General features: G+C 39.5%; 1 protein-coding gene and 1 pseudogene across 1 annotated transcript in view; one reads left to right on the top strand and one right to left on the bottom strand.

The window, feature by feature from the left end:
* EXOC6B (exocyst complex component 6B) overlaps nucleotides 1-15,164 on the bottom strand; it is a 705,276-nt gene that overhangs the window by 447,149 nt on the left and 242,963 nt on the right. The gene's annotated exons all lie outside the window — the stretch shown is intronic.
* Nucleotides 1,742-3,000, top strand: LOC108637136 (annotated as a pseudogene).

Here is a 15,164-nt window from a genome sequence, read left to right as displayed (position 1 = left end):
AAAATATTATTTTAATGAAAAATTCATGGTAATTAAATTAAGTTTCATAAATATTTTTTATCTCAATCTACTATCACTGAAGATAATGTTGATATTTATGTCTTATCAAAGAAAGTGAATAATAACTCAGAATCTAGTCACCTTGTACAATGACTTCAGATGAAAACTGAAAACACAAAGCAATATTTACTATTCATGTAACGCCCTCTACAGCTCATCAGTGGAATGAATCAGAAAATGAGAATTAAGTACTTTTCCAGATTGAGAGTGAACACAAATTACAATATAAAAAAACCTATTCCCCAAATACCGCTATATATGCACTAAATCTAACTCTAAATCTCCAGTTATTTCACCAAATAATTAGGACAGTCTTATGTCTCATAACCATTGAAAATAATGACTATACCCACTCACGTAGAAACTCTTTCCTAAGACATAATAATTATTTTCACAAATACATTATAATGCTCAATCCAAGTCTTTAAGTGGATACTTGAAAATGTATGCTATATCCTAGAGTCCAGTCAGTCATTCCCTATTCCACAGACAGAAAAAAAAATCAATCTTTCCTTTTAATGAGGTTTACACTGCAACTGGATAATTAATAACATGATAAATTCTTCTAACTTCATAAAAATTTATATATAAATTAATTTTTCTAAGATTCTTCAAACATAATAAGTCAAAAACCCATGTGTTGGTATCACTTATATGTGTAATTAAACACACACATATGGAAACAGAGTAGAAAAGTGGTTACCAGTGGTTACCAGAGTTGAAAAGTGGTTACCTGGGTGGGGGTGGGAGAAACAGGAAGGGGTTGTTGAAAGGGTACAAACTTTCAGCTATAAAAGGAATAAGATCTGAGGACCTAATTTATAACATCATTGTGGCTGATAACACTGCACTGTATAACTGAAACTGCTAGGGGAGTAGAATTGAAATGCTCTCAGGAGAAAACAAAGAAGTAAATATGTGAGGTGATGGATATGTTCATTAATTTGATGGAAGGAATACTTTCACTATATATGTATATCAAGTCATCATGTTGTACACTTTAAATATCCTACAATTCTATTTATCAATTATACCTCAATAAAGCTGAAAAATGTCCATTTGTGAAGAGAGAAATGTATGTTTAAAAAATGAACCAACATATGATAAACCAAATATTTGATAGTATTCAATATGACAATCTAAGAAAACAATATTACGATAGTTAGACAGCTAGCCTACTAGCTGACAGATCATATCTAACACTTACCCAATTTTCAAAGATACCAGATAGACCTATACTTAAGATTTTCTAGGGTATGGTCAAGTAAATTACCAAAACTGAGCCAAAACAAAGGGAATATTATTTGGAAAAAAAATGACAGTTTTATATATGCTTAATAAATATGAAGGAACACTGTCATCAAAAATAACGTGTAAATGAACCAAACAGTGCTAAATAAACGAAAAACACAAAATAAAATATCCTAAAACTTACCTCCGTGATTTCTTGTTTCATGGATCTCAGAGAATAGCATTAAGATTTAACACAAAAAGCCCAGAGTTTCAAAGAACTTTTAAATCCCTTAAGAACTTAATAAGTTACTCAATACCATCACAAAGAAGATATTAAAGGGAAATAGTTGCAAAAAGCAGAGAATAAGGGACAAACAATAAAGTTTCAAGATTTCTAGATATTAAAGGTAATTAAATTCCAGAAAGTCAAAAGCCCTGATGTGCAGAAAACGGCAGTATGGGTTGAAATGCTGGCCAAGGTGGCAGCAACGGAGCCCAAATTGGAGGAGGAGAGTGGCGCACCCAGCATGCCAAGCGGCAATGGCGCTCCAGGCCCAAAAGGTGAAGGAAAACAACCTGCTCAGAATGAAAAGAGGAAGAAGAAAAACATAAAAAGAGAGACAATCGCTTTGATCCATATGCCAATCCAACTAAAAGATACAGAGCCTTCATTACAAACATACCTTTTGATGTGAAATGGCACTCACATAAAGATCTGGTTAAAGAAAAAGTTGGTGAGGTAACATACGTGGAGCTTTTAATGGATGCTGAAGGAAAGTCAAGGGGATGTGCTCTTGTTGAATTCAAGATGGAAGAGAGCATGAAAAATGCTACTAAAGTTCTAAACAAGCATAGTCTGACCACTGAAAGTCAAAGAACATCCTGGTGGTGGACGTGCCAGGAGAGTAATGCAAAAGGCTGGAAGACTGGGAAGCACAGTATTTGTAGCAAATCTGGATTATAAAGTTGGCTGGTAGAAACTGAAGGAAGTTTTTAGTATGGCTGGTGTGGTGGTTGGAGCAGACATTCTTGAGGATAAAGATAGAAAAAGTCGTGGAATAGGCACTGTTACTTTTGAACAGTCCACTGAAGCCATGCAAGCTATATCTATGTTTAGTGGCTAGCTGCTGTTTGAGACCAACACACAGGAAAATGGATAAGAGGGCCTTACCAAAGGGAGATATTTTCCCTCCTGAGCATCCACAACAACTTCCCCGTGGACTTGGTGGTACTGGCATGAGGTTAGGACCAGGAGGGCAGCCTACTGATGGAACCATTTGAATAAAGGCATTGGAATGAGCAACCTGGGACCTGCAGGAATGGGAATGGAAGGCATAGGATTTGGAACAAATAAAATGGGAGGCATGGAAAGACCCATTGGTGGTGGTATGAAAAACATGGGTCGATTTGGATCTGGGATGAACATGGGCAGAATAAATGGTGGAGGTGGAGGCAGTGTCCCTGGAATCAAGAGGATGGGCCCCAACATGACCGCATGGCTGGGGCCGGGCGGGGAGGGAGGGGCCGTCGGGCAGGCAGCATGGAACACATGGGCACAGGCGTAGGCCATGGCATGGATCATGTGGGCTCTGAGACTGAGTGCATGGTCCTGGTCATGGACCGCATGGGCTCTGGCCTCGAGCACTTGGGCCAGATCACAGGGTACGTCAGCTCTGGTGTGGAGCACATGTTTGCCAGCATGGTCTTTGGCCTCAAGCAAATGGCCACACCCATTGACCGTGTAGGCCAGACCATCAAGTGCATGGGCTCTGATGTGGAGCGCATGGGCCCTGCCATCAAGCACACGGTGCCCACATTGAGCTCATGGGCCTGGCCATGGGTGGCGGTGGCAGTGTCAGCTTTGACCATGCCATCGAGACGGAGCTTGGCAACTTTGGAGGAAGTTTCGCAGGTTCCTTTGGTGGAGCTGGAGGCCATGCCCCTGGGGTGGCCAGGAAGGCATGCCAGATATTTGTGACAAATCTCCCATTTGATTTTACATGGAAGATGCTAAAAGAGAAGTTCAATGAATGCAACCACATGCTGTATGCTGACATCAAGATGGAGAATGGGAAGCCAAAGGGGTGAGGTGTGGTTAAGTTAGAGTTGCCAGAGGTGGCTGAGAGCCTGCCGGATGATGAATGGGATGAAGCTGAGTGGCAGAAAGATTGATGTTCAAATCAATAAAAATGCTTAAGCAGTTGCCTTTTTTAAAACATTGATACCAGACCTCTGAATTTTTATTTTTTCTTATTAACCATTTTAATTTATTGGCTGGATGTATAAAGATGTTTAAAAAATTCAGTTGCTCTTTGGAGTAATCTGAATTACTTTTTTAATGACTGGGGTTCCATTTGACTGCACTGAGATTACAATGTGTGCAAGTTTTTTTGTGTAGCTGTAGCATCTTGTTGACATTGAGTATGACTTTGATAATAAATACCAGTTCCTAGGAGAAAAAAAAAAAAAATTCCAGAAGTCCTTTTTGTAAGGAGTGAAAAGATCTTTGGTCTTAGAGATCACTAAATAGTTTCATTTGAGCAATGAATTTTTATTCATTAGAAATCACTGAGTAACACCTTTGTATTACTTAGTTTAATGGTTTAGTTCTTATGAAACCCAGCCTTCTCTCTTCTCTCCAAAACAGTCACTTATGTTCAAAATCATTATTGAACCAAAGAGTCTTTACAATTTCTTTTTTTATTATACACACATAGACATACAGGGGCTTCCCTTGTGGCTCAGTTGGTAAAGAACCTGCCTGTAATGCAGGAGACCCCAGGTTCAATCTCTGGGTGTCAGGAAGATCCCTGGAGAAGGAAATGGCTACCCACTCCAGTATTCTTGCCTGGAGAATTCCGTGGACAGAGAAGCCTGGTGGGCTACAGTGAATGGGGTCGCAAAGAGCCAAACACAACTGAGCAACTAACACATACATAAAGAGACATATATACAGACATACTCACACATTAACCATGAGATTTGGGGCTACCTTCCCTGCCACATTAATGTTTTAAAAGGGATATAAAATCTGAAAGAAATTTTTAAAAACTAAATTCAAAGAAGAAAAAGGATTCTTCAATCCTTTTTGATTGAATCCTTCAATTCAATCTTGTGCTATGCTGCTGCTGCTAAGTCGCTTCAGTCGTGTCCGACTCTGTGCGACCCCATAGACAGCAGCCCACCAGGCTCCCCCGTCCCTGGAATTCTCCAGGCAAGAACACTGGAGTGGGTTGCCATTTCCTTCTCCAATGCATGAAAGTGAAAAGTGAAAGTGAAGTTGCTCAGTCGTGTCTGACTTTTCGCAACCCCATGGACTGCAGCCTACCAGGCTCCTCCGCCCATAGGATTTTCCAGGCAAGAGTACTGGAGTGCGGTGCCATTGCCTTCTCTAATCTTGTGCTATAGAAGGCCACAAAAGACTACTGCCTTTACCATATCAATAATAACAGTGAAAATACATACCAAAAAGTTAACATATAGTTTTTTCTTTAAAAACATACAGGAGATACAAATGAAAAACATCTAAATGAACAAAGTACCAGAAAGAGACAAGCCTTCTCCAGATTAGCAAAGAATAGCATCCATTATCCTCAGTAGGGAAAGTTGTCATGTCTGGGTCACAGATGAGAAGAGAAATAAGCCTAGAGCAACATTTGCAATAAGGAGAAAATACTCAAATTTTTAATATTAACACTTAGGGTGATGTGAAAGATTAGAATCTAGAAATGTTCCAATCACAAAGTTCATAATCTTCACCACCCAGTTACCACTTCACCCCACCTCTGCTCACAGAGTTATATTAACTGAGTAAGCAACATGTGGGACTTCACTGGTGGCGCAGACCGTAAAGCGCCTGTCTACAATGCGGAAGACCCAGGTTCGATCCCCGGGTCGGGAAGATCCCCTGGAGAAGGGAATGGCAATCCACTCCAGCACTATTGCCTGGAGAATCCCATGAACAGAGGAGCCTGGTAGGCTACAGTCCATGGGGTCGCAAAGAGTCGGCCACGACTGAGCAACTTCACTTTCACTTTAAGCAATATGTGGGAAGACAAGGATGGTACCAGAAAACACAGGGAAATCTAGAGCTTCAGATTTCTTACATCCTAGAGTCCTACTAGAAAAGCAGAGAATCAGAAATTATGAGAAGACATGTAATAAAAGGGGGAGTAAGCAACTTATATATCAAAAAAATTAACTAACAGAAGATTTACAGATGAGCTAATTGTCCAAATTAGCAGACAAAAACAGTAAAATAAGTACCTTATATAAGAATTTAGAAGACTAGAAGAAATTCAGCAATGAGAACTCTAAAAAGAATCAGACAGAAATTTCAGTGTTGAAAAATAAGGTATCTGAAATGAGGAATGTACTGGATGGTCTTAAAAGGAGACAGATGAAAGAAAAGACAGCATTAATGAAATCAAACTATCAAAGGAGAAAAAAAAGGATCAGAGACAAATGATCAAAATCTAACAAAAGCATAACTGGATTCCCAAAAGAAAAGAGACAAATTATGAAGCAGAACAAATATTTGAAGAGATAAAGCATACGAGCTTCCCAAAATTCAAAAAAGGAAAAATCCAAACCAAGGTCCAAGAAGTTCAGTAAGCCCGAAGAATGAAAAAATTGACACACATACCCCCAAATCCTCTCCTGAACACTACACAAACTCAACAACAACAAGAACAAAAAATATTAAGAGCAACTAGAAAAACAATACACATTGCATTCAGGGGAGGAATAACTGAAATACAGCTGATTTTTTTCAGTTCATTTTTACTGGAATATTGATGCTTTACAATGTTGTGTTAGTTTCTGCTGTTCAGCAAAGCAAATCAGTTATGCATATACATATATCCACTCTTTTTTAGATTTCTTTCCCATTTAAGTCACCATATAGGAGTAGAGCTTCCTGTGTTACACAGTAGGTTCTCATTAGTTATCTATTATATACATGGTAGTGTGTGTATGTGTGCAAGGACGAGTAAGACCCAATTGTGATGTGACCCCATGGACTGTAGCCCACCAGGCTCCTCTGACCATAGGATTTTTCTGGTAAGAATACTGGAGTGGGTTGCCATTTCCTCGTCCAGGAGATTTTCCCAGCCCAGGGATCAAACCTGCAACTCCTGCACTGGCAGGCAGATCTTTACCTCCGCGTCATCTGGCAAGCCCACACCATAGTACATATATGTCAATCTCTAACTCCCAGTTTACCCCACTCCCTCCCCCCACCCATAGCCATAAGCTCGTTCTCCACACGTGTGACTCTATTTCTGCTTTGCAAATAAGTTTCTGTGTACCATTTTTGAGATTCCATGTATAAGTGATATTGTATGATATTCACAGCTGGTTTCTCATCAAAAACAATACAAGCAGAAGATAATGAAATAACATTATTAAAGTTATGGGAAAGACAAAAAACTAAAGAATCTAGAATTTTATATCTAGTGAAAAATATCCTTTTAAATGAAGGTGCAATAAATGCATACTTAGACAAGTAAAAGCTGAAACTATTGCCAGAAAGCCTACTCAATAATAAATATAAAAGTAAGTTCTTCAGGCTGAAGAAAAGTGATCCTTGATGGAGACCCAGTAATGAAGGAGGAAAAAAAGAGCACCAAACAGTTTAAATAGGTGCATAAATATAAAAGACTTCTTGCAAAATGTATTTAAAGGATTTTGAATTTAAACAAAATGTGGTAATACCATATTAAGGGATTTATAAAATATGTAGGAATAACATACAATATATAACAATAGTACAAAAAAGAGAATGCGGGTAAGTGGAATAATACTGTTGTATAAAAATTGTTTACTAGTACTATATAGGCTTCCCAAGTGGCACAATGGTAAAGAATCTCCCTGTCAATGCAGGAGACTCAAAAGATACAGGTTCAATCCCTGGGGCAGGAAGATCCCCTGGAGAAGGAAATGGCAACCCACTCCAATGTTCTTGCCTGAAAAATCCCATGGACAGAGGAGCTTGGCAGGCTACAATCCATGGGGTCTCAAAGAGTTGTACATGACTGAGTGACTGAACACGCACACACACACACACACACACACACACACACACACACACACACACACACACACTATATGGATATGCTACAAACAGTGAAACATACATATTAAAATTTTAGACTGCCTAATAAGAAAATTACTTCCATTAAAAGAAGACACCATGGACTGTATCCTGCCAGGCTCCTCTGTCCATGGGATTTTCCAGGTCAGAATACTGGAGTGGGTAGGCATTCCCTTCTCCAGGAGATCTTCCCAACCCAGGGATCATAGCCAGGTCTCCCGGATTGCAGGTGGATTCTTTACCATTTGAGCCACCAAAGAAGCCCAATAAAAAATTGGTATATAACTAAAAATTAAGACTAAAGCAAAAAGCTCATTGAGAAGATGAAACAGATTTCTAAAAAATGCTGAATGAACCCAAAAGAAGAAAGGAGGAACAAACGAATAAAGAACAGCTACAACAAATAAAGAAGAAACACATAATTTAAATGCAGCCATATGAGGATTTATGATAAATGCAAATGGACTAACAATACTATGTGAAAGACAGATACTGTCAAAATGGATTTACCAAAAAAAATTTTTAAAGAAAGACTAAATCTATGCTATGTAATAGAAACACACTTTAAAGAATACAGAGAGGCTAACATAAAAAATGCACAAGATATCGGCCAAGATGGCAGAATTGCAAGATCCTGAGCTCGGCTCCTCTAATGACGCACCAAAATTACAACTACTTACAGAACAACCATTGATGAAAATGACTGGAACCTATCTGATGAGATCTTCTGCATATTAAAGATATTAAAGAAGGAACCACAACAAGATGGGCAGGAGGGGCAGAGACACAGTATAGTCAAGGCCCATACCCCAAATGGGTGACCCATAAATGGAAGAATAATTACAACTGCAGATGTTCTCCCCTAAAAGTGATGAATCTAAGCCCCACAGCAGACTTCCCAGCCCTAAAGTCCTGTACCAGTAAAACAAGCTACCTAAACACTTGACTTTGAAGGCCAGCAGGGCCTACTGTTGGGAGTCCCAGAAGGCTAGAGATCAAGACTCCACTCTTAAAAAGTGCACATAAAATCTCACATGCTCCAGGATACAAGGCAGAAGCAGTAATTTGAAAGGCGCCTGAGTCAGACCTATCTGCTGATCTTGAGAGTTTCCTAGAGAGATAGAAGGCAACTGGAGCCCACCCTGGGGAAAGAGAAAGCGGCAGCAGACATTTCAGGGAGCTTGTTCTACCACATGGACATTGGTGCTGGCAAAAACAAATTCAGAATCCTCCCCCTAGCTTATGAGCCTCAGAATCCAGACCTGTACCTACCCAATGACCTACAGACACCAGTACTGGGACACCTCAGGCCAAGTACTTAACTAAGCAGGTGAGTACATAGCTCCATCCAACCATAAAGGCTGCCTTAAGGCCCCCTGAGCCCACAGCTGCCCCTGCCCAAAAGGCCCAAGACTGAACCTACATACCACTGTACAGACACTAAACCTGGGATCCATAGGAATCTGCTGCCAGGGACCACGGGACCCACCTACACACAACAGTGGACAGGAACTAGAATTTCTGGTCCTGGTCACCAGCTAGTTGTCTCTAGCATCAGGAGTAGCCTCGCACATTAGCAAGAGGACATCAGCCACAGGACAACTACAGCCCCAAAGCCTGAGGACACAGCTAACCAACCAGCAGGCCAGCACATAGTTCAGGAACCATGAACCAAACAGACAACTGGGTCGGGAACCACCCACCCACCAGCAGTCTGACACCAGCTTTGGAGCCTCTGGGCTCTGCAGCTAGATACCACTACCCAACTCTACCTGCCAGGGGGCCAGCATTAGCCCTGGTGCCTGGCTTCACCCATCAGTGGACAGGTACCAGCCTGGGGATCTTGTGGAGCCAACTCTATCCACCAGTAAGTCAGCACTAGCCCCAGGTTCCCACAGGATTCCTCAGCCAGCTGCAGTGTGACCCAGCCCTGCCAATGAGCCTTTGTACAAGGCAGAGCCTGGCAACCAATCAAACCGGGAACTAACCAAGCCTACCAGACCACCCACAGTAGCCAGTTTAATGAAACAGAAGTACTCACACAGCCCACATAGGGGACATCCCTCAGCATATAGCTCTGGTGACGAAATGGAAAGTGGTCTGCTGGGACACACAGGATGTCCCCTACAAAAGACCATATCTCCAGAGCTGGGAAACATAACCAATCTACCAAATACATAAGAAATAAAATGAGAAGTTAAACAAAATGAGTCAACAATAAAAATGTTTGAAATAAAGGAATGAGATAATAAAACAAGTTAGGCAAAATGAGTCAACAGTGAAACATGTTCCAAACAAGATAAAAGCCCATATGAATTAAGTGAAGTGGAGATAACCAAACTATTAGAGAAAGAGTTCACGGTAATGATTGTAAACATGATCAAAGAATTTGAGAGAAGAATGGACACGGAGTGAGAAGACAGAAGTTTGTAACAGGAAGTTGGAAAATATAAAGAGCAACCAACCAGAGATGAATAATAAAATAATTGAAAAATACACAGTAGCAATCAAAAGCAGAATAAACAATGCAGAGAAACCCATCAGTAAGCTGAAAGACAGAGCAGTGGAAATCCTGATCCTGAACAAAAAGAAGGAAATAAAAATAAAAACAAATGAGAAAAGTTTAAGAGATCTCTAGGACAACATCAAGCATAGCAACACATGCAATAGAGGAGTCCCCAAAAGCAAAGACAAAAAAGGTGGGGAGGGACAGAGAACATATTTGAAGATATAATAGTTGAAAACTTCCCTAATCTGGGAAAGGAAACCGACATTCAAGTCCAGGAAGAATGGCTAGACACATTTTAATTAAAATGGCAAAAATGAAAGATATAGAAAGCAGCAAGGGAAAAAGTAACAAGTTGCATATAAGGTAACTCCCCTTAGGCTGCCAACTGACTTTTCAGTAGAAACTCTGCAGATCAGAAGAGTGGCACAACATATTCAAATTGATGAAATTTAAAAATCTACAAGCAGGAATACTGTACCCAGCAAGGGTCTCATTCAGATTTCATGGAGAGGTCAAAATTTTACCAACAAGCAAAGCTAAAAGAATTTAGCACCACCAAACCAATTTTATAAGAAATGTTAAAAGGACTTTCTAAGTAAAAAAGGAAAGGCCAAAACTAGAAACATGAAATTACAAAAGAGTACTGGAAAATATAGGGTAAGATAGGAAATCAACCACACACAAAGCCAGTAGGAAGGTAGGAATAAAATAATTCTTACCCACAATAAGGAGATAAGGACTACACAAAATAATTAGATGCTGAATAAAATGTCAAAAGACAGTAATCACGATGGGATGAGACTACAAATGCAGGACTGTTAAAATGAATTTGAAATTAAGAGATCAGCAACTTAAAACTATCATATATATCTCTCACAGTAATCAAAAACCAAAAATCTGTTAACAAATATACATACACATACACACAAAGGGAATGGAATCCAAAAATAATACTAAAGACAGTCATCAAATCACAATATAAAAAGATAAAAAAGATGAAGAAAGGAACTAAAAGGAACCACAAACACAATTAACAAAATGGCAGGAAAAGTATATATTAATAATTACTTTAAATATAAGTGAACTAAGTGCTCCAATCAAAAGACACAGAGTGGCTGAATGGATAAAAAAAAAAAAAAAAGACCCATAAACGCTGCCTACACAAGATTTATGTCAAATGTAAAAACACACAGACAGAAAATGAGGGTATGGAAAAAGGTTTTATCATGCAAGCAAAAACGAAAAGAAAGTAATATTTATTTCAGACAAAATAGACTTTAAGACAAAGACTACTGAACAAGACAAAGAAGGCCATAACATAATAGAGTACTCTTGGCTGGAAAATCCCATGGATGGAGGAGTTTGGTAGGCTGGAGTCCATGGGATCACTAAGAGTCGGACACGGCTGAGCGACTTGACTTTCACTTTTCACTTTCATGCACTGGAGAAGGAAATGACAACCCACTCCAGTGTTCTTGCCTAGAGAATCCCAGGGACGGGGGAGCCTGGTAGGCTGCCATCTATGGGATCGCACAGAGTTGGACATGACTGAAGCAACTTAGCAGCAGCAGCAGCAGCAAGGGGTCAATTTAAGTAGAAGATATAACAATTATAAATATATGTGTACACTACATAGAAGCACTTAAATGCATAAAGCAAATATTAACAGACATAAAAAAAGAAGTTGACAGTAACACAAAATTGGTAGGAGATTTTTAAGATCTCACTAACATCAATGGACAGATCATGCAAACAGAAAATTAATAAGGAAATACTGCCCTTAACAGACACACTACATCATATAGGTTTAATGATATATATGGGACACTGCATCCAAAGCAGCAGAATATACATTATTTTCAACACACACATGGAACATTTTCCAGAATAAGTCACATGTTAGGCCACAAAGGGACTCTTCTTAAATTTAAGAACACTGAAATCATATCAAGTAACTTTTTGGACCAAAATTTTATGAGACAGAAACCAACAACAAGAAAAAAAAGTTGCAAAAAACACAAACATGGTAGCTAAAAAATCTGCTACTAAACAACCAATGGATCAACCGAAACACCAAAGAAGAAACCAAAAAATACTTTGAAACAAATGAAAATAAAAATACAAGGCTTCAAAATCTATAGGACACAGCAAAATCAGTTCTAAGAGGGAAGTTTATAGCAACACAAGCTCACTTCAGGAAACAAGAAAAATCCCAAATTACACAACCTAACATTACACCTAAAGTAGCTGGAAAAAGAATGAACAAAACTCAAAGTTAGTAGAAGGAAAGAAAGCAAAAGAATCAGAGCAGAAATATATGAAATAGAGACTAAAATCAAACAAACAAACAAAGAGAAAAGAATCAATGCAACTAAGATCTGGTTTACTGAAAATATAAACAAAATCAATAAACCCATATCCAAGTTCACCAAGAAACAAAAAGAGAGAGAGCCTAAATCAATAAAATCAGAAATGAAAAAGAAGTTACAACTGACACCATAGAAATATAATGGGTCATAAGAGATTATCATGAACAACTATTCAGCTCAGTTCAGTTCAGTTCAGTCACTCAGTCGTGTCTGATTCTTTGCGACCCCATGAATCGCAGCACGCCAGGCTTCCCTGTACATCACCAACTCCCGAAGTTCACTCAGACTCATGTCCATCGAGTCAGTGATGCCATCCAGCCATCTCATCCTCTGTCGTCCCCTTCTCCTCCTGCCCCCAATCCCTCCCAGCATCACAGTCTTTTCCAACGAGTCAACTCTTTGCATGAGGTGGCCAAAGGACTGGAGTTTCAGCTTTAGCATCATTCCTTCCAAAGAAATCCCAGGGCTAATCTCCTTCAGAATGGACTGGTTGGATCTCCTTGCAGTCCAAGGGACTCTCAAGAGTCTTCTCCAACACCACAGTTCAAAAGCATCAATTCTTTGGCGCTCAGCCTTCTTCACAGTCCAACTCTCACATCCATACATGACCACTGGAAAAACCATAGCCTTGACTAGACAGACCTTAGTCAGCAAAGTAATGTCTCTGCTTTTGAATATGCTATCTAGGTTGGTCATAACTTTTCTTCCAAGGAGTAAGCGTCTTTTAATTTCATGGCTGCAGTTACCATCTGCAGTGATTTTGGAGCCCCCAAAAGTAAAGTCTGACACTGTTTCCCCATCTATTTGCCATGAAGTGATGGGACCGGATGCCATGATCTTTGTTTTCTGAATGTTGAGCTTTAAGCCAACTTTTTCACTCTCCACTTTCACTTTCATCAAGAGGCTTTTTAGTTCCTCTTCACTTTCTGCCATAAGGGTGGTGTCATCTGCATAGCTGAGGTTATTGAGATTTCTCCCGGCAATCTTGATTCCAGCTTGTGCTTCTTCCAGTCCAGTGTTTCTCATGATGTACTCTGCATAGAAGTTAAATAAGCAGGGTGACAAGATACAGCCTTGACGTACTCCTTTTCCTATTTGGAACTAGTCTGTTGTTCTATGTCAGTTCTAACTGTTGCTTCCTGACCTGCATACAGATTTCTCAAGAGGTAGGTCAGGTGGTCTGGTATTCCCATCTCTTTCAGAATTCTCCTCAGTTTATTGTGATCCACACAGTCAAAGGCTTTGGCATAGTCAATAAAGCAGAAATAGATGTTTTTCTGGAACTCTCTTGCTTTTTCCATGATCCAGCGGATGTTGACAATTTGATCTCTGGTTCCTCTGCCTTTTCTAAAACCAGCTTGAACATCTGGAAGTTCACCGTTCACGTATTGCTGAAACCTGGCTTGGAGAACTTTGAGCATTACTTTACTAGCGTGTGAGATGAGTACAATTGTGCAGTAGTTTGAGCATTCTTTGGCATTGCCTTTCTTTGGGATTGAAATGAAAACTGACCTTTTACGTCCTGTGGCCACTGCTGAGTTTTCCAAATTTGCTGGCATATTGAGTGCAGCATTTTCACAGCATCATCTTTCAGGATTTGAAATAGCTCAACTGGAATGCCATCACCTCCACTAGCTTGGTTTGTAGTGATGCTTTCTAAGGCCCACTTGACTTCACATTCCAGGATGTCTGGCTCTATTAACATATGCCAATAAAATGAACAACCTAGCAGAACCAGGCAAATTCCTAAAAATGTACAGTCTCCCAAGACTGAAACAGGTAGAAGTAGAAATTATGAACAGACCAATTACCATCAACAAAATCGAATCCAAAATTTTCAAAAAGTCCAACAAACACAAGTCTAGGACTTCTGAGGTGACATCTTCCAAATATTTAAAGGGTTAACACCTATCCAACCCAAACTACTGCAAAAAATTGAAGAGGAAAGAATGCTTCTAAACTCATTCTATGATACCACTATCACCCTTTTACCAAAATCAGACAACAATGTCACAAAGAAGAAAATTACAGGCTAGAATCACTGATGAATATCTTAGGTTGGTGCAAAAGTAACTGTGGGTTTTGCATTGTTGAAATTTGCCATTTGATATTGGAATACATTTTAAATAAACATGGTTATGTTATACATCATTTTAATGCACACTTCTCACTTCATTTTTTTGCTAATGATTTATCACTTGCTGTTTATTTTATATTTATTTTAGACTATGGAAATGACATTTGACAAAAAGCAAATTTGAGCAATTTTCTTATTTGAGTTCAAAATGGGTCATAAAGTAATGCAGACAACTCACAACATCAACAACACATTTGGCCCAGGAACTGCTAACAAACGTACAGTGCAATGGTGGGTCAAGAAGTTTTGCAAAGGAGATGAGAGCCTTGAAGATTGAGGAATGCAGTGCCTGGCCCATCAGAAGCTGACAATGAAAACTAAGAGCCATGATTGAAACTGATCCTCTTTCAACTACATGAGAAGTTGCCTAAGAACTCAACATCAACCATTCTATTGTCATTCAGTATTTGAAGCAAACTGAAAGGGTGAAAATGCTTAATTAGTGGGTACCTCATGAGGTGACTGCCAATCGCCATTTTGAAGCATCGTCTTCTCTTATTCTACACAACAAAGGACCATTTCTCCACTGGATGTGATGTGCAGCAAAAAGTGGACTGCATAAGACAACCGGTGATGACCAGCTCAGCGGCTGGACTGAACTGAGAAGAAGTTTCAAAGCACCTCCCAAAGTCAATTTTGCATCAGAAAAAGGTCATGGTCACTGTTTGGTGGTCTCTTGCCCAGCTGATCCACTAAAGCTTTCTGAATCCAGGTGAAACCATTACATCTGAGAAGTATGCTCAGCAAATTGATGAGATGCAT

Source organism: Capra hircus, chromosome 11, assembly GCF_001704415.2.
Source record: "Capra hircus breed San Clemente chromosome 11, ASM170441v1, whole genome shotgun sequence".
In the NCBI taxonomy this organism is placed as follows: Eukaryota; Metazoa; Chordata; class Mammalia; order Artiodactyla; family Bovidae; genus Capra; species Capra hircus.
The sequence above is the reverse complement of the archived record's forward strand: the minus strand, read 5'-3'. Positions and strand labels throughout refer to the sequence as shown.